The sequence below is a fragment of the Giraffa tippelskirchi genome, chromosome 12 (genome assembly GCF_054371585.1).
Source record: "Giraffa tippelskirchi isolate mGirTip1 chromosome 12, T2T-mGirTip1v1.2.pri, whole genome shotgun sequence".
Taxonomy (NCBI): Eukaryota; Metazoa; Chordata; class Mammalia; order Artiodactyla; family Giraffidae; genus Giraffa; species Giraffa tippelskirchi.
In genome coordinates, this window is record NC_137286.1 from 3,707,742 (window position 1) to 3,732,211 (window position 24,470).

Below are 24,470 nucleotides of genomic sequence, written 5' to 3' on the forward strand. Positions count from 1 at the left end.
CATGTTTTTTTGACTCCAACAGAAATGCCCATTCAAGGACTTCCCTGATGGTCCAGTGGTTAAGACCCCACGATCCCAAAGCAGGCAACATGGGTTGGATCTCTGGTCTGGGGACTAAGATCCTGCAGGCCATGCAACACGGCCGGGGGAAAAAAAAAAAAAGAAATGCCGGTTCACTGTGGAAATTTTGGGAAGTGCTGAAGCCTGTAAGTTAGAACATAAGGTTACTCACCACTCTCCAGGAGAGCTGAAAACCTTCTGGGCTCCCTTCTCTCTGGCTTTCTTCCCTCTCCATCTGTTTCCCTCCTGTGTCCCCATTCTGTTTATTTCACCAGCATTCACTGAGCACCTACTAGGTCCCAGTCACTGTCGCTCCACAGTCGAGATGCAGGAAGGAGCAGAGTCTCTGTTTTCCTGGGCTTAGGTCTAGAGAGGGAGGGGATGAAAACTGGAGCAGGTACTCCATCGCTCAAAGGGGTGGGGGGAGGTTGGGGGGGTGGGGGCCACAACTTGGGGGGTCCGAAGGAGACACCAGAGAGGCATGGCAGGCTCCGGGAGAAGCGTGTCCTGGGAGAGGGACCTGCCTGAGTAGAGGACCTGAGAAGTGGGTGTGCTTGGCGGTTGGGGGACAGCTGGTGTGGGGGGCAGTCCCAGTGCCTGGAGCAGGGGGACAGGAAGTGGGGGGAGAGAAGGGAGGGGGCCGGGCTGTTAGAGACCCGGATTTGATGGGGGCTTTGGAGACAGCCTCGCGGGCCAGGTGGGATGAGGACCACATGCGCATCTTCGAGGGAGGCAGCCTCCTCCTCTGAGGGGTCCGGACATGTGGGGACCCACCTGTGTCGAGCTGCCCAGTGGCTTCCAGACCTGGGGAGAAGCTGTCAAAGAGCACCCTCGCCGCTGGAACCTGTCCCGCCTCCGGCCACACCCACCGGCCCCGGCCACACCCACCGGCCCCGGCCACACCCAACTCAATCCCTGGTCACATCCACTCGGCCACATCCACCCCGATGGGTTCCGCGGGACCAACTGCCCTGGGATGCCGTCCTCCAGGCTCCGGTGAGTTACCATCCCCAGAACCTGGGGTTTCTCACTGCATCATTTCTCCTGTTTCTCACTGTTTCTCCTTCTCACGCTATCTCCAGTGGCGACTGCATCTGGCCTCTGTGGACTCAATCCCAAGTTCAGGGCAGCTGTCTCTGGGACCTCTCCCCTGGGATACCACTCACCTCTAATTCAGCGCATGATGGGTCAGCGCTCTGCTGTCCCGAAAACACCCTCCCCCAGTGTCCCCAAACCTGGGAGCCATCCACGAGGTTCGTCACCCCAACGCCATCCCCACTCTGAAGTCATCACTCGAGGTTTGTGTCCAGGGCGCTGAAGTCTGTCTACTTGGCTCCTTCCACCTTGGTCCTCAGGAATCCAGAAGGGCCCTCTCTGGTCCACACCCCCAGAGCAGCTTTCTCAAGGCACCCTCCCCCCGCATCCCAGAGTCCCTCTCAGTTTACAGGGAAGACACGCAGGGAATTTTTAAACCACATGCTTCTGATCTTGCCGTCTTCCTGGAAACCTTTGACTATCAGGCTTCCCACTGCTCCTAAGATAATGATCAAAATCCTCAACAAGGTCCCCCCAGTAAGTGCTCTCAAAGTGCCCGCATAGCTTCACTCCTCAATGTAATGAATTAATCATTGCTCCTAATGCAGTGAATTAATCGTGTGTGTGTTGGTTTAATGTCTGTTCTCCGCTGGAGTTCAGTTGCCTCTGCTGAATTCTCAGCGCCCAGCCCAGTGACATGTTTACATGTAGAGAAACAAGTGCATAATAACAACCACTAACATTTTGAATACTTACTATCTTCTAGGCAGTGAGCTAAGCATTTTGTTTTAACCTCTGCAACCCAGTGAGACGGGTGCTGTCCTCATTGTTTCTGAGAGGAAACGGAAGCACTGGGTGGTTAAGTAACTTGCCTAAGGGCACACAGGAAGGGCTGGACCCAGGCAGTATGTCTCCTAGGCCGTGCTCAGCAATAAACAAAAAGATAACGTTCATTCATTGTGGGAAATACCAGAAAATGCAGAGAATTAAAAAAGAGGTCATTCAGAGGGGACCACCATTGCCTTTTGGCAAATTTCTTCCTGGACTTTTTCCTGTGCCTGAAAGATCTAGATGTCCCTGCTCTTCTATTGAACACAGCTGGCATCATTCTGCAGCGCTCTGTAATCTTGCTTCTTGCTGGACAGTGTGGTGAGACCACCTTTTTAAGGAATTATCTATGCTAATATTTTTGCAAATTATTTATTATTTTATTTGTGGCTGTGCTGGGTCTTCACTGCTGCACGCGGGCTTTCTCTAGTCGTGGCAAGTGGGGGCTATTCTCTAGCTGCGGTGCGTGGGCTTCTCCTGGGGGTGGCTTCTCCTGTTGGGGAGCATGGGCTCTCAGCAGTTGTGTTGCATGGGCTTAGGTGCCCTGCAGCATGTGGAATCTTCCCAGACAAGGGATCGAACCTGTGTCCCCTGCACTGGCAGGCGGATTCTTAACCACTGGACCCCCAGGGAAGTCCTTATAGTAATATTTTTATTCATATTCCAAGGTATGGCTGAACCATGATTTGCTCAACTCAGCAGGCCCCTTGTGAACACTAGGTGCTGGTCCACTCTGCCCGTTGACCACGCTGTAGCAGTGATCGCTGGAGAAGCTAAGTGGTCTGCCTGTCTGTACTTCTTTCCCATGCTCACCTACCTCAGGTGGAGGTGCTGATGCGCAGGCAGGCACGGTTTTAGACTTGGCATGGGTGGTGCCAGAGCCCTCCAGCAAGGACAGAGTGACCCGCATTCCTGTCCGCTGCCTCGAATCACCTCCTAGTGCAAAATCAAGTCCACACCTGTCTCCCCTCTTCCCCCGCCACCTACCTGGGTTGCATTGTTGACATGCAGTTATGTGGAAAAGACTTGGAAAATTTGGAAAGAACCATCATCTCCCCTACCTTCCTCCAACCCCTTCCCCCCCATGCTGTTCCCCTCTGAGGCTCACATCTGCTGAATCTCAACCCCCAGCGGCCAGGCTCAGGAGCTGTTCAGTTGCTCAGTCATGTTCGACTCTTTGTGACCCCATGGACTGCAGCACGCCAGGCTCCCCTGTCCTTCACCATCTCCCAGAGCTTGCTCAAACTCATGTCCATCCAGTCGGTGATGCCATCCAACCCATCTCATCCTCTGTCTTCCCCTTCTCCTCCTGCCTTCAATCTTTCCCAGCATCAGGATCTTTTCCAGTGAGTCAGTTCTTCTCATTAGGTGGCCAGAGTATTGGAGCTTCAGCTTCAGCATCAGTCCTTCCAATGCATATTCAGGGTTGATTTCCTCCAGGATTGACTGGTCTGATCTCCTTGCTGTCCAAGGGACTCTCAAGAGTCTTCTCCATCACCACAGTTCGAAAGCATCAACTCTTTAGGGCTCAATCTTCTTAATGTCCAACTCTCACATCCATACCTGACTATCGGAAAAATTATAGCTTTGACTATATGGATCTTTGTTGACAAAATGATGTCTGTTTTTCAATACACTGACTAGGTTTGTCATCGCTTTTCTTCCAAGGAGCCAGCATCTTTTAATTTCATGGCTGCAGTCCCCATTCAAAGTAATTCTGGAGCCCAAGAAAATAAAGTCTGTCATTGTTTCCCCATCTATTTGCCATGAAATGATGGAACTGGATGCCATGATCTTAGGTTCAGGTGACTGTCCTACATATTCCAGGGCAGAGCATTGGCCCAGAAGGTAGAATCTCTCTCCCTGCCCCTAAATCTAGAATCCAGCCAGGATTATGCATGTTCCATCAGAAACTAGAGGTGATCTTTCTTTTTCACTCTTTTCAAATCCAGAAAATTCCTCCAGCTGCTGAATTAGGACTATTAAGAAAATGTTGGATTCCTATTGAAGATGGAACTTTGCCTTAAAAAAGAAGAAAAGATTTTATAAGTTTTCAAAGACCATGGAACAACCGGACAAACGGAGCATGAAAGTGAGCCCTGAGGTGAGCCCTGCTGGCCTGGTTTGAGGGGACATGGGCTTGGGGTGGAGACCGGTGGGCTGGGGATCTGGGAGTGGAGAAACAGGGGGACGCCTGGGAATAAAAAGGGAACTCCTTTCCGGAGTGAGCTTCCCAGGTGGCTCAGTGGTAAAGAATCCGCCTGTCAACTCAGGAGATACGGGTTTGATCCCTGGGTCCGGAAGATACCCTGGAGGAGGAAATGCAACCCACTCCAATATTACAACCCACTCCAGTATTTTGCCTGGGAACTCCCATGGACAGAGAAGCCTGCTGGGCTAGAGTCCACGGGGTTGCCAAGAGTCAGCCATGACTGAGTGATGGAGCACTCACATGCTTTTCCCTGAGAGATCAAAACCAGAAAATGCCAGGCTGGCATGCTTGCTGGTTGTAAAAAAAAAAAGCGGTGGTGATGGTGGGGGGGAGGTTTGGGTGCCTGTGCGACAGGCCGCTCCCCATCATACCTCCTGTAATCGTCACAGGAAGCCGGCCAGGGCTGAGTCATCGCCCTCAGTGCACAGGAGGAAACTGAGGCCAGGGAGACTCAGGGACGTGCCCTGGAGCACCGAGAAGCTGCCAACCCCACCCTGAGATTAAATATGCAGGATCCGCTCTGGGCGGTGCCTGGTTTCTAGCAGCTTTCTTCTCCTCCTCTGCAGTGGGGGCTGGTGGGGGCTCAGGCTTCCCTGGAGGGAAGTAAATGTCAGCTTGGCAGGGCTTAGGCAGGGAGGGGTATCACTCTCCAGATAAAGTAGCTGTAATTCCTGCTTCTGCCAGCAGGGGGCCTGTGTCCCCACAAGCTCTCCTCTGGCATGAAACATCTTTATTTTGATACCAACCTAATGGATGAAAAATACATCCTGGCTTTTGAAAAAAAACAACAACAACACTGTCTTTTCCATTTAAAAGTAACACATACTCATTAAACACACTTAGGAAACTATAGTAACAAACTGTTCTGCTCCCAGCGCCGCTAACAGGTGGTCCACAAACATCTGTTGAATAGGTGAATAAGGAGAAAAAATAGCACGGTCTGCTAATAAGAAACAGTTCTGTGAACCTTTAGGTATGTGTTTTCTCTGAGTGTCCCGTTCCCCACCCCCCTCCCCGCCAGAGTTGAGAGTTGTTTACGTTCATTATGGTCTCCCGGGGAAGACACTGTTTTCATCCTGTTTCTTTCACTTCCCATCATTTGACACAGGTTTCCCTCTTTCAGGTAGCATTTTAAATATCTCAATAATATCTTGGTAAGTGTGTGAACCACAGTTTATTTGAATCTTCTGTTGTTGAACTTTCAGGCTGTTTCCAGTTTTTCTCTTGATAAATGATGGGGCTGATATCTTTATGCAGAGAGATGTTTGCAGATTTCAGCTTGTTTCCTAAGGAGAAAGTCTCAGAAGAAAGATGAACTTGGTCAAAGGGTTTTTTTTTCTTTTTTTTTTAATCTGATTTCATATTTCTTAAATGATGCACCTTATGAAACAACTTTATATCTGTTGGGAAACCTGGTTAAGTTCTCTTTTTTTTAATATTTTTAAAAAATGACTTGTTCTGAACAATATCCCGAGCTTTCAGAAAACAGTGGAGGATATGAAAGGAGATTTGTTCCCTGCGAGCTCTTAGGGGAAGATCTGGCTCAGGAAACAGACACATCAGATTCGTGCATTTATCTGATGGTTGCCATGGGAACAAGTCATGTAACACAACGCTCTGGTTAAAGCACTGATCAATAAGGGAGGGGCGAGATTGAAACAAATTAGCTGGTGTGTCAGCCAGCGGAGAGATAACAGCAATAATACAGGATGTTCTTTCTGTCCCCCCTCCTGTGACAGAGTTCTGGGAACAGAGGCAGGGCTGGGACCCAGGGCAGAGAATAGAGTCATATCAGGCTGAGGAAGACTGTTCCTCGAATCAGATACTGGGGCAAGAGGGGGCCCCAAGACGAGACTGAGGAGCTGGGCTCCCAGGGGCAGGGAGACAGAAGGTTATGTGGGAAGTAGCTGGGGTAGACCCCAGGGTCTGGGTACAGCTGTCCAGAGAGGACCCGTGACTCCCGCAGGCACTCTGCAGGGTGATGGGAATCCAGCAGCGGACCCACCCTCGTGTGTGCTTCGGGACCTCCCAGCCCGGGCACATCTGGGGATCTGTGCTTCAGCCTGGGCAGACAGCAGAGACCCAAGTGGCTGGGGCGTGACTCCAGGGTCAGATCACAGCTCAGCCACTTGGCAGGTTCCTCACGGGTAACAAGTTAGGAAAATGACAGGAATGTAGCCTTAGATCAGGACCTGGGGAATAATGGGCACTCAATGGCCGTTGCTATGACAATCATCTGAATGAGAGGCAGAGTCTGATGGGAGTGAGGGAGGGTACTAACCAAGAACTGTATCCTGAAGGTGGACACGGGATCAATGTGGGGAGGGGGCTGTGGTTAAGGACCAAAGAATGGCATGGTATGCGGCCGGGGTTCCCTGGGGAGCAAGACCAGGACAAAGCAAGGGGATGAGGGGCCAGCCGTGGCTGCCCCATCCACCTCTGACCCTGAGGAAGTGGGGAAGGGGGTAGCACTGGTTCAAGGGGCAGCGCACATCCTGAAAGTTCTGGGATGACTTGTGGAGAAGTTGACTCATAGACCAGCTGGGTTTCCCAAGGTCACCGGGCGGGGGGAAGAGGAAGCAGGTAGGGGTAGGGGTTCAGGACCTGTCATAGGCTGTCTCTCAGAGGTTGCCCAGCATGGTTGGGGGGTGGGTGGAGGCCTCCCCGAGTGGGTGTTAATTAGGATCCATTTGTCAGAAGGCAATTGAGCAACATGCATCCCAAACCTAAAACTGTCCTAGCTTCTGGTTCGGGAGTCTGATTCCGGGAATCCTTCCTAGGGAAACAGTCCTAAACTCCAAGATGCCCGCTGCGGCACTGTTGAGGACAGGAGCTGGAAGCATCCTCTCTGCCCACACCACGCAGGGCTTAGGTCAACAGTGCTTTAACTCAGGTGTCCACCAAAGGTGTGGCCACTGACCCCGTGCCTTGTGTTCTGGGCATGGATGGGGACGAGGGTGGCATTTCCTCCTCCTTGTGGGAACCAGAAGAACCTGGGCTGGCTGTTGAGTGGTCAAGGGCTCAGACCCTGGACTTGGCAAGCCTCCTACCCTCCCTTCCTTACTATTGAGCTGGGCAAGTGCCTCAGTGTTCTCAACTGTAGGATGGGTGGAGGGAACTGTGCCTACAGCATTTGAGGTCATGCATGGCTGGATGTCCATCAGGGAGTCAGCCCTCAGGAAATGATAACCTTACCTGTTCATACTGTGTTACTGGCCCAGCCTGACTCTAGCAGGAGCTGCATTTTTCCTTTAGGGGGGAGCAGGCTCTTCCAGGGTCAGGCACCCCACTCCTAACAGACTTGGGCCGCGGAATGCATGCGTGTCGCGGGGGGCCGTCTGCCAGGCGCGGGGCTGGGGGGCGGCCCGCAGCCCGAGAGGGATGAGCAGCTTCTGGAAAGAGCGGCGGGAGCTCCGCGCGGCCGGCAGGGGGCAGGATGTCCCCGCGAGCCGGCCGTGTCCTCGCGTCACCCCGCCGCCTCCAGCCCCCTGCGCCTCATTAAAGGGCCCAGCGGCTCATTTCTGCGGAGGGAGCGCGGGGCGGCCCTTCCCCGGGGAGCCCTCTCCATCGACGCCGGGCCCCATAATTTACATTTAATTTGTGAGCGGTTTAAGGTTTAATTTTAAAAAAACCGAATGATTCATTACCATATTAATAAATAATAACATTTATTAGTCTCCTAATGAGTGTCCGACATACAAAGGCAATTACATGTCTTATGTATTTTCTCAGGAGTTGAGACAGTAGAGAGTTAATTACAAAGATTCACGCGCCGACCATGTTCTCATCCGGGGTCCTGATCCCGTCTTTGTCGCGGTCTGAAGCAGCGCCCCCCCCACCCCCGCTTCTACAGCTCCGGGAATTCAGGGGAGAGGGGCTGGGCCCCCCGACCCTGCTCTAGTTTCCCCAGGTCCCCAGGACTCAGACCCCGGGACCCCGCAGGTGCCAGGCCGCGGTCCCCCCCCCCCCCGCCCCATCCTTCCGCACCCCCCCACCCCGACGCTAGCCCCAGGGGGTTGGAAACCGAAGGCCTGGGAGAGTCAGGAAGGCCCTGCCCTCCCCAGTTCATGCCCCCGTCCTTGGTTCATTCCTTCCTTCCGCACCTGCCCACTGAGTGTTGGGGTTGTGAGGGTCCTGGTGGCTGCGCACGTGGGGACACTGAGACTCAGGGGAGGAGCTCGGCGGTCAGTGCGGGGGAGAAGGCGGAGCTCCACGTGGTCTGTTGGCGCCAGCGCTGCGCTGCATCCCCCTCTGCCCCTTCAGGTCCGTGCAGGCCCTGAGGGCCACGGGTGTGTGTGTGTGTGTATGTGTGTGTGTGTGTGTGTGTGTATGTGTGTGTGTGTGTGTGCGTGTGCGTGCACTCAGGCCACGGGTGTGTGTGTGTGTGTGCGCGCGCGTGTGCGTGCACTCAGGCCACGGGTGTGTGTGTGTGTGTATGTGTGTGTGTGTGTGCGCGTGTGCGTGCACTCAGGCCACGGGTGTGTGTGTGTGTGTGCGCGCGTGTGTGCGTGCACTCAGGCCACGGGTGTGTGTGTGTGCGTGCGCGTGTGCGTGCACTCAGGCCACGGGTGTGTGTGTGTGTGTGTGTGCGCGTGCGCGCGTGCACTCAGGCCACGTGTGTGTGTGCGCGCGCGTGTGCACTCAGGCCACGGGTGTGTGTATGTGTGTGTGTGGCAGTCAGGCCACGGGTGTGTGTGTGTGTGTGCGCGCGCGTGTGTGTGTGTGCGCACGCGTGTGCGTGCACTCAGGCCACGGGTGTGTGTGTGTGTGTGCGCGTGCACTCAGGCCACGGGTGTGTGTATGTGTGTGTGTGCGCGCGCGTGCACTCAGTACTGCCTGACTCTGCGACCTGTGTGTGTGTGTCTATGTGTGTGTGTGTATGTGTGTGTGTGTGTGAGCATGCACACACTCTGTACTATCCAACTCTTTGCAACCCCGCGAACTGTAGCCCGCCAGGCTCCTCTGTCCATGGGATTTCCCAGGCAAGAATACTGAAGTGGGTTGTCATTTCCTTCTCCAGGGGATCTTTTCCACCCTGGGATGGAACCTGTGGCCTCTTGCATCTCCTGCACTGGGGGTCTGGGCAAGTCCAGAGACAGCCTACGCCCCTGGCTGGTTCATTATCGCCTTCCTTCCTCACCTGTCAGAAAGCTGTGCTTGCCCGTTGTAGAAAATGTAAAATTTGAGAAAAAGGAAAACCAGATAACAAAGTAGGCGAGCGAGCAAGTCTCCATAGTCCATCCCCAGGGGCAGCAGGAGGGTCCAGAGGTTGCTATGTCCTGATATTTGAAAGGCGAGGCTCCTAGTGAAACTGCCAGGAAGAGGGGTACATCTCTTCCCCACTACCCTGACCTTAGACCCTCACCGCCTTTTGGGAGGGCAAGGGCTTCCCTGCTTGGGGCTCAGGAAAAGAAGGTCAGAGATGGAGGCCCATCCCCTGGTCTGCATCCCATAATACGGGTTTCTCACAATATGGAAAACTACCAGGAAATTCCCCCACCTCGAGATCACCAGGCATTTGGGTATGTATCCATCTGGGACTTTTTTCTGTGCAAATGCTCAAAAACAGACTCTCTTCCCCCAATAGGCAGGAGATCGTACTCCACATGTAATCTCCTATCTTGATTCTTTTTTCACTTACGTTTTATCACAGGCATTTCCCTATGTCAGAGAGTCAGTCTCGAAACACCAGCGTTTGCTCAGCTGCGTAGTATTCCACCAGCGTGCTGGGCTCCACTGGGCCCTGCTGTCTTCTGGACCTTCCCTCTTTCACAGCAACACTACAGCAGCTGTTCTTGTGCGTAAGGATTGCTCTGTGGGAATCCTTGATTAACTCCTTAGGGTCCGTTCCTAGAAGTGGCATTACTGGGTCAGAGGCACCAGTGCCTTGAAGGCTGCTGGCCCCCTCTGGCAGCGTGCTTGCCAGCAGGGCACACCCATGCACACTGCCAGGGCCCGTGTCATAGCCGCACCCTTGGCACCCTCACCAAAGCTGACTGAGTTATCACCTGATGAGCTCTTTGCAGCACAAACCACTTTCAAGGTGCTGCTATACTTGTCCTTTCACCAGCTTATCCTGGGAAGCCTGAAATCTAGGCAGGCTGGTCTTGTTCTCACTATTTCATAGACGGAGAGACTGAGGCCACTGAGGCCAAGTGCATTTGGCTCATAAGATTTTAGAGTCTCTTAGAGCTCAGAGGTCATTAAGGCCTCCTTGTGTTTCAGATGATGGAGAAAGACTCAGTGAGCTGTGACATGGAGAGCACTGTCTCTGGAGTCTGTCTCACCACCTACCCAACCACTCATCCATCCATCTACCCATCTATCCATTTACTCGCCCATCACCCATCCATTCATCCATCAACTAATCCATCCATCCACCCATCTATCTACTTACCCACCACCCACCCATCTATTTATCTAGCCATCAACCCATCCACCCACTTACCTACCCATCCACTCATCCATCCATGCATTCATCCACTAATGCACTCAGCCATCTATCCATGTACCCACCTATCCACTTACCCATCCATTCTTCCACCCACTGATCCATGCATCCATCCATCCATCTACCCATCTATCCACTTACCCACCCATCCACCCGTCTATTCATCCATCCACTCATCCATCCATCTGTACACTCATCTATCCAATAAATATTTACTGAAAACCAGCTTTGACTCAGGCCCAGGTACAGGGAATTTTACATGAACAGCTCAGGCTCTGGCAGAGAAGGCAGACCAGAACGAAATGACCACAGCTGTGATGAGTTATCTGCAAGGCGAGGGTTAGGCTGTTATAGCATCACACGATAGGGAAGCCAGAGCGAGCTGGGCAGGGGTCAAGGGACCCTTCCTGAGGAGGATGAGTCCTGGTCCCCCACTGGCACTCTGTCTGTGACCTTGGGTGAGTCCCCACGTCTCCCAGCCCACTTCCTCCTCTGTGTCAGGGAGGAGCCAAGCCTTGGATTTGCTGTGGGCTGGGAGACCAGTTGGTCAGGACAATAAGGGTGAAGGGGCAGGTCAGGGGGTGAATGGGAGGTACATTTGGGTGCTGGTTATTCTCCAAGAGTTAGTGAGAACTAACTAGGGGTCAGTGCCAGGTACCATCTTGCTCAACACACACAGAGTCACAAGCTCTCCATTATTATTGTTACTAGTACTACTACTACCTTCTGAATTTTTTTTCAGCAAAGCAAAAATCTGTGATCAATTATGGTCATATAAATCATCAGGTCAAGTTTATTGAGACCAGAACTATTTCACAAACAAGCTAGTCTTAATTTGGTTATATTTGGAAAAAATGAGGGTAATCTAGGAAGAAAAAGATGTTTCAGTGAATGTTAAATCTCAATTTGTTAATAGAGGTCTGCATCTACTAAGACTCATTTTCTGGATAGTTCTCTGCTGTTATGGTTGTTGTTCAGTCGCTAAGTCCTGTCTGACTCTTTGAGACCCCATGGACTGCAGCACACCAGGCTTCTCTGTCCTTCACTGTCTCCCGGAGTTTGTTCAAACTCACATCCATGGAGTCGGTGATGCCATCCAACCATCTTATCCTCTGCCGTCCCCTTCTCCTCCTGCCTTCGATCTTTCCCAGCATCAAGGTCTTCACCAATGAGTCAGCTCTTTGCATCAGGTGGCCAAAGTTTTGGAACTTCAGCTTCAGCATCAGTCTTTCCAATGAACATTCAAGATTGAGTTCCTTCAGGATTGACTGGTTTGATCTCCTTCAGTCCAAGGGACTCTCAAGTCTTCTCCAACACCACAGTTCAAAAGCATCAGTTCTTTGGTGCTCAGCCTTCTTTATGGTCCAGCTCTCACATCTGTACATGACTACTGGAAAAACCACAGCTTTGACTATATGGACTTTGTTGGCAAAGTAATGTCTCTGCTTTTTAAAATGCTGTCTAGGTTTGTCATAGCTTTCCTTCCAAAGAGCAAGAGTCTTATAATTTTGTGGCTGCAGTCACCATTCACAGTGATTTTGGAGCCCAAGAAAATGAAATCTGTCACTGTTTCCACATTTTCCCCGTCTATTTGCCATGAAGTGATGGGACTGGATGCCATGATCTTCATTTTGTGAATGCTGAGTTTTAAGCCACCTTTTCCACTCTCCTCTTTCACTTTCACCAAGAGGCTCTGTAGTTCCTCTTCACTTTTTGCCTTTAAAGTGGTATTATTTGCATATCTGAGGTAGTTGATATTTCTCTTGGCAATTTCGATTCCAGCTTGTGAGTCATCCAGCCTGGCATTTTACACGATGTACTCTGCAGATATGGAGAAGGCAATGGCAACCCACTCCAGTACTCTAGCCTGGAAAATCCCATGGACAGAGGAGCCTGGTAGGCTGCAGTCCATGGGGTCGCTAAGACTGAGCGACTTCCCTTTCACTTTTACTTTCATGCATTGGGGAAGGAAATGGCAACCCACTCCAGTGTTCTTGCCTGGAGAATCCCAGGGACGGCGGAGCCTGGTGGGCTGCCGTCTGTGGGGTCGCACAGAGTCGGACATGACTGAAGCGACTTAGCAGCAGCACTCTGCAGATAAGTTAAATAAGCAGGGTGACAGTACACAGCCTTGACTTACTCCTTTCCTAATTTTGAACCAGTCCTTTGTCCCATGTCCAGTTCTAACTGTTGGCTTCTTATTCTGCATACAGATTTCTCAGGAGGCAGGTAAGGTGGTCTGGTATTTCCATCCCTTTAAGAGTTTTCCACAGTTTGTTGTGATCCACCCTGTCAAAGGCTTTAACATAGTCAATATAGCAGAAATAGATTTTTTTTTGCAATTCCCTTGCTTTTTCTATGATCTAGGGGGTGTTGGCAATTTGATCTCTGGTTCCTCTGCCTTTTCTAAATCCAGCTCGTACATCTGGAAGTTCTTGGTTCATATACTGCTAAAATCTAGTTTGAAGGATTTTGAGCATAATCTTGCTAGCATGTGAATATAAAATTTATTTGAACTATTAAAGGGCACTCCAAGTTTGTTTCTGAAGCTCATCTCAGTAATCTATCTTTAGACGAAAATCAGATGCCTCATGACCTGCAATCAGGACTAGAAAAAGACATGATTTAAGACACTGTCTCCGACTTGGTACTCTGAATTTTTATCATGGGCCAGACATTATGCTGTCATGTATTAATCCATTAAACCCACCACCAGCTTAGTCGAATAGGTAGAAATCGCCATACCCACTTTAAAGACAAGACCACTAAGGTACAGAGTGGTGAGGTAACTTACCCAGGGTCATGCACCCAGGAGGTGGGGGTCTGGAATTTGAACCAGGCAGCCCGACACCAGAGCGTATGCTTTTGACCCTATAGTGATGTATGCTCACTTGCCTGTTCTTACTGCAGGAACGTACATTGTACACAGGAGGAAACCTGATGTGCTCAGGGATCCAGTGAATAATTCAGGCCTGTGGGGCCCCCAGCTGGCCCTTTTCAGGCCCTACCTGCCCTGAGTCACTAAAATAGCACCTGTGGGGCCGCCTCCCCCACTTCTGGTGTGAGACGATCTTTCTCCTTACTCCACAGGCGCTGGCATCTGCCAAGCATACCCTGAGCTCACAAGAGAAGGAAGGGAAGTGCAGATAGACTCAGGGACGGAGGTTGAGCTGTGTGGTTTTGCACAAGTGTCTCGCCCTCTCTGAGCCTCCCATTCCTAAGGGTGATCCAGGGAAGCCATGGGTGTGAAAGCGATGAGAGGGAAAGCACCAAAAACATCAACTGAAACGTCATTCACTCGTTCATTCAGTGAACATATATTCTACGTTCGTATATTCTATGAACATATATTCTATGCCCTACTGTGTGCCAGGCCCCTTCTAGGCACTGGGGTTCCAGGAGTATTTGATAAGAAGGTCAGGATCATGACCTCAGGGCACTGACAATCTTGAGAGGGAGGCAAACAGAGATTGAACAAATAAACAAATCATTACCTAACATGATGTGAAGACTAAGTAATATGAAGAAAATCAGGGTGAGGGGGTACTGAGAATAATGGGAAGGCAGGTCCCAAAGGAGGCGAAGAGGTGATGTTTAAACAGAATGAATAGTGGGGGCAAGTCACATGACTGTCTCCAGAGACAGCATCCCAGGCAAGGAACAGCAAGTGCAAAGGCCCTGAGGCAGCTGTTAATGTAGTGAGTTTGAGGAACACCAAAGAGGCTGGTGAGGGGGCACAAAGTAGTAGGAGATGAGGTCAGGGTGAGGTTAGGGGTCAGATCTGGTTTGGCCCTGGGAGGAGGACTATGGAGTAAGCTGGAGTGACCAGGACATCCCTGATGGGCTTTGAACAGAACAGTGAGTTTAATTTAATTAATCCTAATTTAATCCTAGTTAGGATTTAATCCTCATCAGGATTAATCCAGTTTAATCCTAATTAAACTCAGGATTTCAGAATGCTTCTGGATGCCCAAGGAACAGGCTGTGGGCAGGTGAGAGGCACTGCAGTGACCAAGGTGAGAGGAAGCAATGGCTCAGACCAGGGGGCTGGCCGTGGAGGTGGGGACTGGCTGGATTGTGGGTAAACTTCGGGCACAGAGGAGACAACAGAACTACATGATGGGTTGGAGGCTGGGGTGAAAAAAAGTCAAGGGTGACTCCCAAGTTTGGGTCTGAGCCCTGGAAGGAAGGTCATGTCATTTGCTGAGATGGAGAGGGCAGGGATGGAGCAGGTCGGGCAGGGACAGGAGCTGGTGATGCTGGGTTAGGATAGACCTGCCCACTTACCGTTCCACCAGCTGTCCCTCAGGCAGGTGGCCACTCACATCTGGAGCTGGGGGTGGGGTGCCATCCTGGAGGTGGAAAACAAAAGCTTTTCCCAGAGCTAGGGACAGTCACTCCTTCCTCCCCGACTTGCTCTGAGAGCCAAGAGTGACCCCTGGGCTATCTGTATCTTGTTCTCACGTCCACTTCACTCCTTCTTCTGAGTGATTGCCCTCTCGTCCCAGAACTGTCTTTCTAAGTCACCCATTTGACCGGATGCCTCCCTGCCTAGCACCATCTATGACTCCCTGCTGCCCATGAGCAGACAGGTCTCCAAGGCCCCTGCCCCTTCTCCTATCTCTGCTCTCACCACTCTTGGCCGCCCATTTACGCTCTGGCCAAACTTTCTAGAGACCCTCCCCCAAACTGCCCCACAAACACCCAGACTCTCCTTGCATCCAACACTGCTGTTCCCTCTGTCCCCTCCACCAGAAACTGCACCCCCATACCTCCCCACACGCACCTTCTTCTACCTGGCTCTGACTGTGCCATCTGGGTGGCCAGGGCAAGGGACATCTCCTCCCCAAACCTTAGCTCCCTCATCGGTAAAATGAGTGTACCTGCCTCACAGGTGCTGGGAGGCATCAAATGGGTGATGCACCTGGCTTGGGTAGTACAGTGTCTGGATCATGTGCCAAATAAATATTAATTTACAAGAACACAGAGCTTAGGTGTCACTTCTTCCTGGAAGCCCTCCCTGGTTGACTGAGGCCCTCTGCGGAGCCCCCAGCATTGTTCACACTTCATGTCAGTGTCTGGTTGATTTTCATTTCATGAGCAACCCCAGGATGGTGTCTGATTCTGTTAGGCCTTGTCGGGGCTGGCACAGAGCAGGGTGAGAGAAAGAATACAAATGGCTGAATGCCCTGTCCTCAGAAGTAGACAGACTGTCCACCCACTCCCATGATCCTCTCAAAGACTGGGGACAGAGGTTTTACACCTCTGTGCCCATGAGGATGCTGGGGTCCGGAAGGGGGTAGGGAATAGGCCCACCAGCTCGCAGCCAAGGGTCTCTATTCCAGGTCCAGCCTCATAGTTTGGGCTAAGACGGTGCCTCAGATGCTCGCCTGCAGGATGAGGTGTGGCCGGGCTTTGGGAGTCCAAGATGGCCGGTGCTCTTCCCTTTTGCCCAGGGTGACACAGAGCTTCCCAGAGGAGGACATGGCTAAGCCAGGCCTTGAGAAAGCAACAGAATGGGCGAAGCAGTGAAGGAGGAAGGACATTCCAGGAACAGAAAACTGCAGGAGCAAAGTTGTGGAGTTAGCAAGTGGGGCAGTCACTTGATTGGCTGGAGGGAGAGTGACGGTCTCCTGATTGGCTGGAGGGACCGTGAGTGTCTCCTGATTGGCTGGAGGGAGGGTGAGGTTCTCCTGATTGGCTGGAGGGAGGTGAGGTTTTGTGATTGGCCTTGAAGCTGTCCCTTCCCCCAGGTCCTCAGGTGTAGGGAAGCTGGAGGGACAGTGTCCATCAGACACGGTTGAGTGCCTTTTCCCCCGAGTATCCGGTCCTTCCTACTTTCTCAGACCTCACAACAGTAAGAGGGCATGTTGCTCGCCCACTTAACGGATGAGGGAAGCAGGCTGTGCATAGTGTGAGCAGGACTTCGGGAAAACACGTTTTGTGGGGCCTCTGACTATCCCAGCGATTCGAGTGAAAGGTACTGTACGGCTTCTTGGCCCGTGAGCGGTTTAGTCATGGGTCCAGAAGACGTCTTTCCTTTCACTTAAGTGAAGACGCCTCTTGGGGTGGAGGTCCCAGGTCTTCCCACTCAGGTCCAGGAACCACCCGGCTCTCCGTGTCTTCACCGCCACCCGTGCTGTGTCAGGTAAGAATTCCAGGTTTCCCGTTTCCCACCTGGAGAAAAAGGTAGCAATGGTGCCAGGACTCCCTGGAGCCTGCTTGCATTGAAACGTGACAGCCCGCCTTGCCTCCGGGTCCTTGATGCTGACTGCTTACCGGTCTGCTTACTGCTGACCGTGACCCCAGGGGTGCTGGGTACTCCGCGCCCCCTGCCCCCACGTGACCCGGTGAGGATGGGCCTTCTGCATTCTCCCAGAGGTTGCTGCTGCTCTTGATTGATGGTGACCCCAAACGCAAGTCCTGCCCACACAGGGCAGGAAAAGGGGAAATAATAGTCTGTCTTCCGGTCACGTTAATTTTTACCACTGGGAACTCTGCAGCCAAAGCACAGGGTAAACCCCTCCTGAAAGCGCGTCCCTGCTTGGACTCCTCAGGTCGTGGCTGCCCCTGTCCTGGACTGTGTCCTCTTTCTGCGCCCTCCCGCGTCCCAGGGTGGGTGGGGGTCGGTGGGTGGGTGAGAAGAGACGTACTATTCATGCAGTGCACGCTGAATCCTCCTCTACACAGCCTGAGGCAGACCTCGGGAGCATGATGTCCCCACTCGGGTGGGGCAGGAGTAGACACGGGTGGGAGGGGCCTGTTGGTCTTGCGGACACTGGTCTCTGAGGTCCTTGGGGGAGAGTGGCGTGGCCACCCATGGCAGATGGTGGCATGTGGTGTGGGGCCTGTGGACAGCGCAGCTGCCACTACATGTGGCCCAGGTTAGATGCCTGCTACCCTTCGCCCTTCTCAGGTGCCGAGGCTCGAGGAGAGAGGGAGGACCAACCCCCTGGCTCATGCGGAAGCTGGGCCTTGAACTCTTCCTTGTGTTGGATGTAAATGAGCATGATCCCAAAGGAGAGTGTCCATGCCATTCTGATGGCCTAGTTTCAAGTGAGCCCACGAAAGAAAGAGTGCTGGCTGCTAGAAGTGATCAACTTGTCAGGCTTCCTTCCTAGACAGGGGCCTGTCCATAGCCCTAAAATACTTCTTAGATAACATGCCCAGGGTCCATTGGGGCATCTTGTCTACCCCGCATGGCATGGCAGTTGGATAGAGGGTTAGAGAGCGCTCCAAATGGGAACCAGGGCTCACAAAAGTCTCAGTCTGGGCTTGAGGCACCCGCCTGGATGGCACTGCCTGCCCTGGCTTGTCCCAGACATCACAGGAGGCACCTGGATATTTTTATGAGAAGTTCCATAATGCTTGGCTCCCCCTGAGACCTGAGGCCTGGGACGGGGCTCTGCTGGCTAGAGTCTAAGAGGGCTCAGAGATGGTAAGTGATTTGCTGAAGTCACACAGCCTGCAGGTGGTGGAGCTGGTTCTTATGTCCAGAGCTGCTGGAGAAAATGCTGCAGAGTGTTCCTAGCCCCACTGAAAAATTTCAGCACCAGGGAGGTGCTGATGGGATAGTTATTTATGGAGGGGGTGTGAGAGGATGCCTGGCACATTTAAAACCACTTCTCAGGCCATTCAGCCCTACCTTCTCTTCTGGGCTCTCTGTTTCAGAGCCCAGTTGGGGACTGGCTTGTCTGAGAAGCTAATTCTGACTAAAGTGTTAGTAGCTGAATGTGCCATCCGTGTGCTTGGTTATGGGGCCTTTCAACCTTTGCCTGAGGAAATGTGGGCAGGATGAAGAGGCCGGAGACCCATGTGTGACTCCCTGCCCCCCGTTCCTCAACCTGGAGGCCTCTGTAGACAGCAGTGGGCTGCCCTGCACCCCAGTTTCATGCCTCTTGAGCCTGATTTGTGCTGTTTCCTGGATTGACAGGGTCCTGACCACTCGTCAGATGGCAGCATCAAGAGTCCTGTGCAAAGCCCAGGCCCCCAGCCTACGATCTGGGGTCCCTGGCCCTGGAAGACTCACTCCAAGGTCTGTCCTCCATGCCTGCACCCCCCTCTTCCTGCTTGTAGGCCTCGGCCCCTCCTTTTGAGGCATTTCAGTACTCTGGGACTTGCACAGAAATGAGAATAGCAGGGTCACAATGACCTGCTCCTTTGGGACAGACAAGCTGTCTCAAAGGCAGCTCACCCGAGGCCCTTGACCCCTAGTTCCCCATCTTGAGCCCTGGCTGAGAGGTCTTTTTTTTAAATTTATTTTTTAATTTGAGTCCAGTTGCTTTACAGTGCGGTATTAGCTTCTGCTGTACATCAACATGACGGTCATCACGGAGCGCTGAGCTGGGCTCCCTGTTCTAGACAGCAGCTTCCCACTAGCTCTCTGCTTTACACATGCCAGTGTGTATCTGTTGATGCTACTGTGTCAGTTCAATCCATCCTCTCCCCGCCGCCACTGTGTCCACAAGTCCATTCAGCTGAAGGGTCTTTTGGATGCACACAGTACAAATTGTGGTTCCCACTGGCTCAAATCATTCTGGGAGGGATGATTCCAAGCCGTGGAGAAGCCTACAGGCAACGACCTCATGCTATGGCCGGAGGGGACTGGGGAAGGTCCCTGGGAGGAAGAGCAGACGAGGGCAGCCCGAGGCCCACGAGCGTGCCCTGAGACCTGCACTCTCCGTGGGGTTTACCCGACCCTGACTCTCACCTCCCCTGGGAGCTGTATCTTCGCCTCTGACCCCCTGGCGTGGGTGACCTGTATTCTTCAGACACCCCAAGTCCCAGCCTCAGGCTGCCACCCTTGCCCACCCCCATTTCCAGAGCTTCCTTGAAGTTATGTCCTGGCTCCCAAATTAGCCTTAGCATCTGCCATTGTTTTTTCAACCATCCGAGTTGGGAGGACACTTATAGGGGAACAGGGCATCCAAAGATGGGAACCACACACGGGAACAGTCGTGTGTGTCAGGAGGTGGAGGTGGGACCACTGGGCCCTTTGATTCAGTCTCACAGCTCTCTCTGGGTGGGGTCTGTCCTCACCCCCCAACTCCTACCCCTTAGGCCCAGCTGCTGACTGTCTAGCCTGCTCTGTGCATGGGAACAAGCCCAGAGCTGTGGACAGGGCCACTGTGTCTTGGGCAAGCCCCTGGTCGGGCCTCAGGAAGTGCTTTCTCCAGTCTCCCACCCCCTACCCCCCACCCCATCCTGGCTCCTCAGCTCAGCTAGCAAGTGTGCTGCCTTTGGCTTCCTGAGTGGGTGGTCCCTGCTGCCGCCGTGTGAAGGACTCTGAGGCAGAGGTGCGGCTCCTCCCTGCAGGGCGCTGCCCTTTTGTCTCTGGTGTCCCCGGAGCTGCTCCCCCTGGGAGAGGATGCAGGCGCCTGGGGCCCCCTCCTCCCCACTGTGGTCTAGGGGTCTCCCTTCCTGACTTTATTCTGCCCCGAAGTTTCCTGCCTGGACCAAGCTTCAGCCTCTTGGCAAGCTCCAGGCTCTGTTGCTCAAGTCGGCCAGAGAGAACGTCCTGTGATGTGAACAAACACGACATCTGCCAGATAGATGGGTTCACTTCTTCCTCCTCAATCACTTCATTTCGTTTGTTTTTTTTCTAATTACAGTGCCAGGACCTTCAGGATAATGTTGAATAAAAATGGGGAGAATGGACGTCCCTTCTTTGTTCCCAGTCTTAGCGGGGGAAGTGTCAATATCTGTGTCAATATTATTAAGTGTGATGTTAGTGTATGTTTTTCTCAGGTCAGATCTAGGGAGATTCCCTTTATTCTCAGTTTTCTGAGCGTGTCATCAGGTATGGGTGATAGATTGATCATGTTTTAAAGGTTCTTTCTTCTTTTAATAAGGTAAATTACAATGGCTTCAAAGGTTAAAACAGCCATACACTCCTGGGATAAACCTCCAAGGCCTACTTTATATATTCTTGGATTCTATTTGCTATTATCTTAAGAATTTTTGTGTTTATGTATTCACGAGACGTGTGTGTGCATGCTAAGTCGCTTCAGTTGTGTCTGAGTCTTTGCCACCCCATGGACTATAGCCCACCAGGTTGCTCTGTTCATGGGATTCTCCAGGCAAGAATACTGGAGTGCATTGCCATTTCCTTCTCCAGGGGATCTTCCCAACACAGAGACTGAACCCCCATCTCTTACATCTCCTGCATTAGCAGGCAGCTTCTTTACCACTGGCGCCACCTGGGAGGCCCTTCATGAGAGGCACTGATTTGTAATTTTCTCTCTTGTTTTGCAACGTCTTTATGAGGGTTTCGTAGTAAGGTTATGCCACCCTGCCCCCTGGCAACAAGAAGTGTTCCCTTTATCCTCTATTTTATGAAAGAGTTTGTATAAATTTGTTACTCTGTCGTCCCCTTTTCCTCCTGCCTTCAATCTTTCCCAGAATCAGAATCTTTTTCCAATAAGTTGGTTCTTCACATCAGGTGGCCAAAGTAGTGGAGCTTCAACTTCAGCATCAGTCCTTCCAAGGAATATTCAGGACTGATTTCCTTTAGGATGGACTGGTTTGATTTCCTTGCAGTGCAAGGGACTCTCAAGAGTCTTCTCCAACACCACAGTTCAAAAGCATCGGTTCTTCAGCACTCAGCTTTCTCTACAGTCTAACTCTCACATCCATACATGACTGCTGGAGAAACCACAGCTTTCACTAGATGGACTTTTGTCAGCAAAGTAATGTCTCTGCTTTTTAATATTCTGTCTAGGTTGGTCATCGCTTTTCTTCCAAGGAGCAAGTATCTTTTAATTTCATGGCTGCAGTCACCATCTGCAGTGATTTTGGAGCCTAAGAAAATAAAGTCTGTCACTGTTTCCATTGTTTCCCCATCTATTTCCCATGAAGTGATGGGACCAGATGCCATGATCTTAGTTTTCTGAGTGTTGAGCTTTAAGCCAACTTTTTCACTCTCCTCTTTCACTTTCATCAAGAGGCTCTTTAGTTCTTCTTCGCTTTCTGGCATAAGGGTGGTGTCATTTGCATATCTGGAGTTATTGATATTTCTCCCGGCAATCTTGATTCTAGCTTGTGCTTCATCCAGCCTGGCATTTTGCATAACATTCTCTGCATATAGGTTAAATAAGTAGGGTTACAATATACAGCCTTAATGTACTCCTTTCCCAATTTGGAACCAGTCTGTTGTTCCATGTCCAGTTCTAACTGTTGCTTCCTGACCTGTATACAGATTTCTCAGGAGGCAGGTAACATGGTCTGGTATTCGCATCTCTGTAAGTATTTTCCACAGTTTATTGTGATCCGCACAATCAAAGGCTTTGGTGCAGTCAATAAAGCAGAAGTAGATATTTTTCTGAAACTCTCTTGGTTTTTCTATGATCCAGCAGATGTTGGCAGTTTGATCTCTGGTTCCTCTGGCCCTTTCTAAATCCCACTTGAACATCTGAAAGTTCACATACTGTTGAAGCCTGGCTTGGAGAATTTTGAGCATTATTTTGCTAGTGTGAAATGAGTCCAATTGTGTTGTAGTTTGAGCATTCTTTGGCATTGGCTTTCTTTGGGATTGGAATGCAAACTGACCTTTTCCAGTCCTGTGGCCACTGCTGAGTTTTCCAAAATTGCTGGCATATTGAGGGCAGTGCTTTCACAGCATCACCTTTTAGGACTTGAAATAGCTTATCTGGAATTCCATCACCTCCAGTAGCTTTGTTGGTAGTGATGCTTTCTCAGGCCCACTTGACTTCACACTCCAGGATGTCTGGTTCTAGGTGAGTGATCACAGCATTGTGGTTATCTGGGTCATGAAGATCTTTTTTGTATAGTTCTTCTGTGTATTCTTGCCACCTTTTCTTATTATCTTCTGCCTCTGTTAGGTCCATATCATTTCTGTCCTTTATTGTACTCATGTTTGCATGAAATATTCCTTTGGTATTTCTAATTTTCTTGAAGAGATCTCTAGTCTTTCCCATTCTATTGTTTTCCTCTATTTCTTTGCACTGATCACTGTGGAAGGCTTTCTTATCTCTCCTGGCTATTCTTTGGAACTCTGCATTCAGATGGGTGTATCTTTCTTTTTCTCCTTTGCCTTTAGCTTCTCTTCTTTTCTCAGCTATTTGTAAGACCTCCTTCGACAACCATTTTGCCTCCTTGAGTTTCTTTTTCTTGGGGATGGTCTTGATCACTGCCTCCTGTACAATGTCACGAACCTCTGTCCATAGTTCTTCAGGCACTGTCTGGCAGATCTAATCCCTTGAATCTATTTATCACTTTCACTGTATAATCGTCAAGGGTTTGATTTAGGTCATACCTGAATGATCTAGTGGTTTTTCCCTACTTTCTTCAATTTAAGTCTGAAGTTTGCAATAAGGAGTTCATGATCTGAGCCACAGTCAGCTCCCGGTCTTGTTATTGCTGACTGAATAGAGCTTCTCCATCTTTGGCTGCAAAGAATGTAATCAATATGATTTCAGTATTGACCATCTGGTGGTGTCCATGTATAGAGTCTTCTCTTGTGCTGTTGGAAGAGGGTGTTTGCTATGACCAGTGGGTTCTCTTGGCAAAACTCTGTTAGCCTTTGCCCTACTTCATTCTGTACTCCAAGGCCAAGCTTGCCTATTATTCCAGGTATCTCTTGACTTCCTACTTTTGCATTCCAGTGTCCTATGATGAAAAGGACATCTTTTTTTTTTTTTTTTGGTCTTAGGTCTAGAAGGTCTTTTAGGTCCTCATAGAACCATTCAACTTCAGCTTCTTTGGCACAAGTGGTTGAGGCATAGATTTGGCTTACTGTGATATTGAATGGTTTGCCTTGGAAATGAACAGAGAGCTTTCTGTCATTTTTGAGATTACACCCAAGTACTGCATTTTGGACTCTTCCGTTGGCTATGAGGGCTACTCCATTTCTTCTAAGGGATTCTTGCCCACAGTGGTAGATATAATGGTCATCTGCATTAAATTCACCCATTCCGGTCCATTTTAGTTCACTGATTCCTAAAATGTCGATGTTTACTCTTGCCATCAATATAATTCACCAATGAAAACATCTGGGCCTGGAGTAAAGAGTGGAGTATTTAGGTTTTTTATTTCATTCTGTGTTAATTTTGGTAAGTTTCATTTTTCAAGGAATTCACCCATTTCGTCTAAGTTGTTGAGCTTGTTGGTAATAAAGTTGTCTGGTGATAATCTCTTTTATTATTAATTGATTAATCTGGCTGTGTTAGGTCTTACTTGTTGCAGTGTGTGGGCTTCTTTCTCTCCTTGTGGTTTGTGGGCTCAGTAGCTGCCGCTGAGACTCTGATTGTGGTGTGTAGGCCTAGTTGCCCTGAGGCATGGTGGAGGTTAGTTTCCTGACTTGGGGCTGAACTTGCATCCCTTGCATTGGAAGGCGGATTCTTAATCTCCAGACCACTAGCGTTCAGTGTTCAGTTGCTCAGTTGTGACCACTAGGGAAGTCCTCTTTTGAATTTCTCAGTTCAGTTCAGTTCAGTTGCTCAGTCGTGTCCGACTCTTTGCAACCCCATGAATCGCAGCACGCCAGGCCTCCCTGTCCATCACCAACTCCCAGAGTCCACCCAAACCCATGTCCATCGAGTCAGTGAAGCCATCCAGCCATCTCATTCTCTGTCATCCCCTTCTCCTGCCCCCAATCCTTCCCAGCATTAGGGTCTTTTCCAATGAGTCAGCTCTTTGCATCAGGTGGCCAAAGGATTGGAGTTTCAGCTTCAACATCAGTCCTTCCAATGAACACCCAGGACTGATCTCCTTTAGGATGGACTGGTTGGATCTTCTTGCAATCCAAGGGACTCTCAAGAGTCTTCTCCAGCACCACAGTTCAAAAGCATCAATTCTTCAGCGCTCAGCTTTCTTCGCTGTCCAACTCTCACATCCATACATGACCACTGGCAAAACCATAGCCTT

At 50.8% G+C, this 24,470-nt stretch overlaps 1 long non-coding RNA gene across 1 annotated transcript in view; it reads left to right on the plus strand.

The window, feature by feature from the left end:
• Positions 1–1,001: 1,001 nt before the first annotated feature.
• The window catches only part of LOC145529113 (uncharacterized), a 60,969-nt gene continuing 37,500 nt past the window's right edge, over positions 1,002–24,470 (plus strand). The window contains exons 1-3 of the long non-coding RNA XR_014070934.1: positions 1,002–1,056; positions 1,143–1,358; positions 3,876–4,027. This is a non-coding gene — a long non-coding RNA (uncharacterized LOC145529113). The remainder of the gene's footprint in view (positions 1,057–1,142; positions 1,359–3,875; positions 4,028–24,470) is intronic.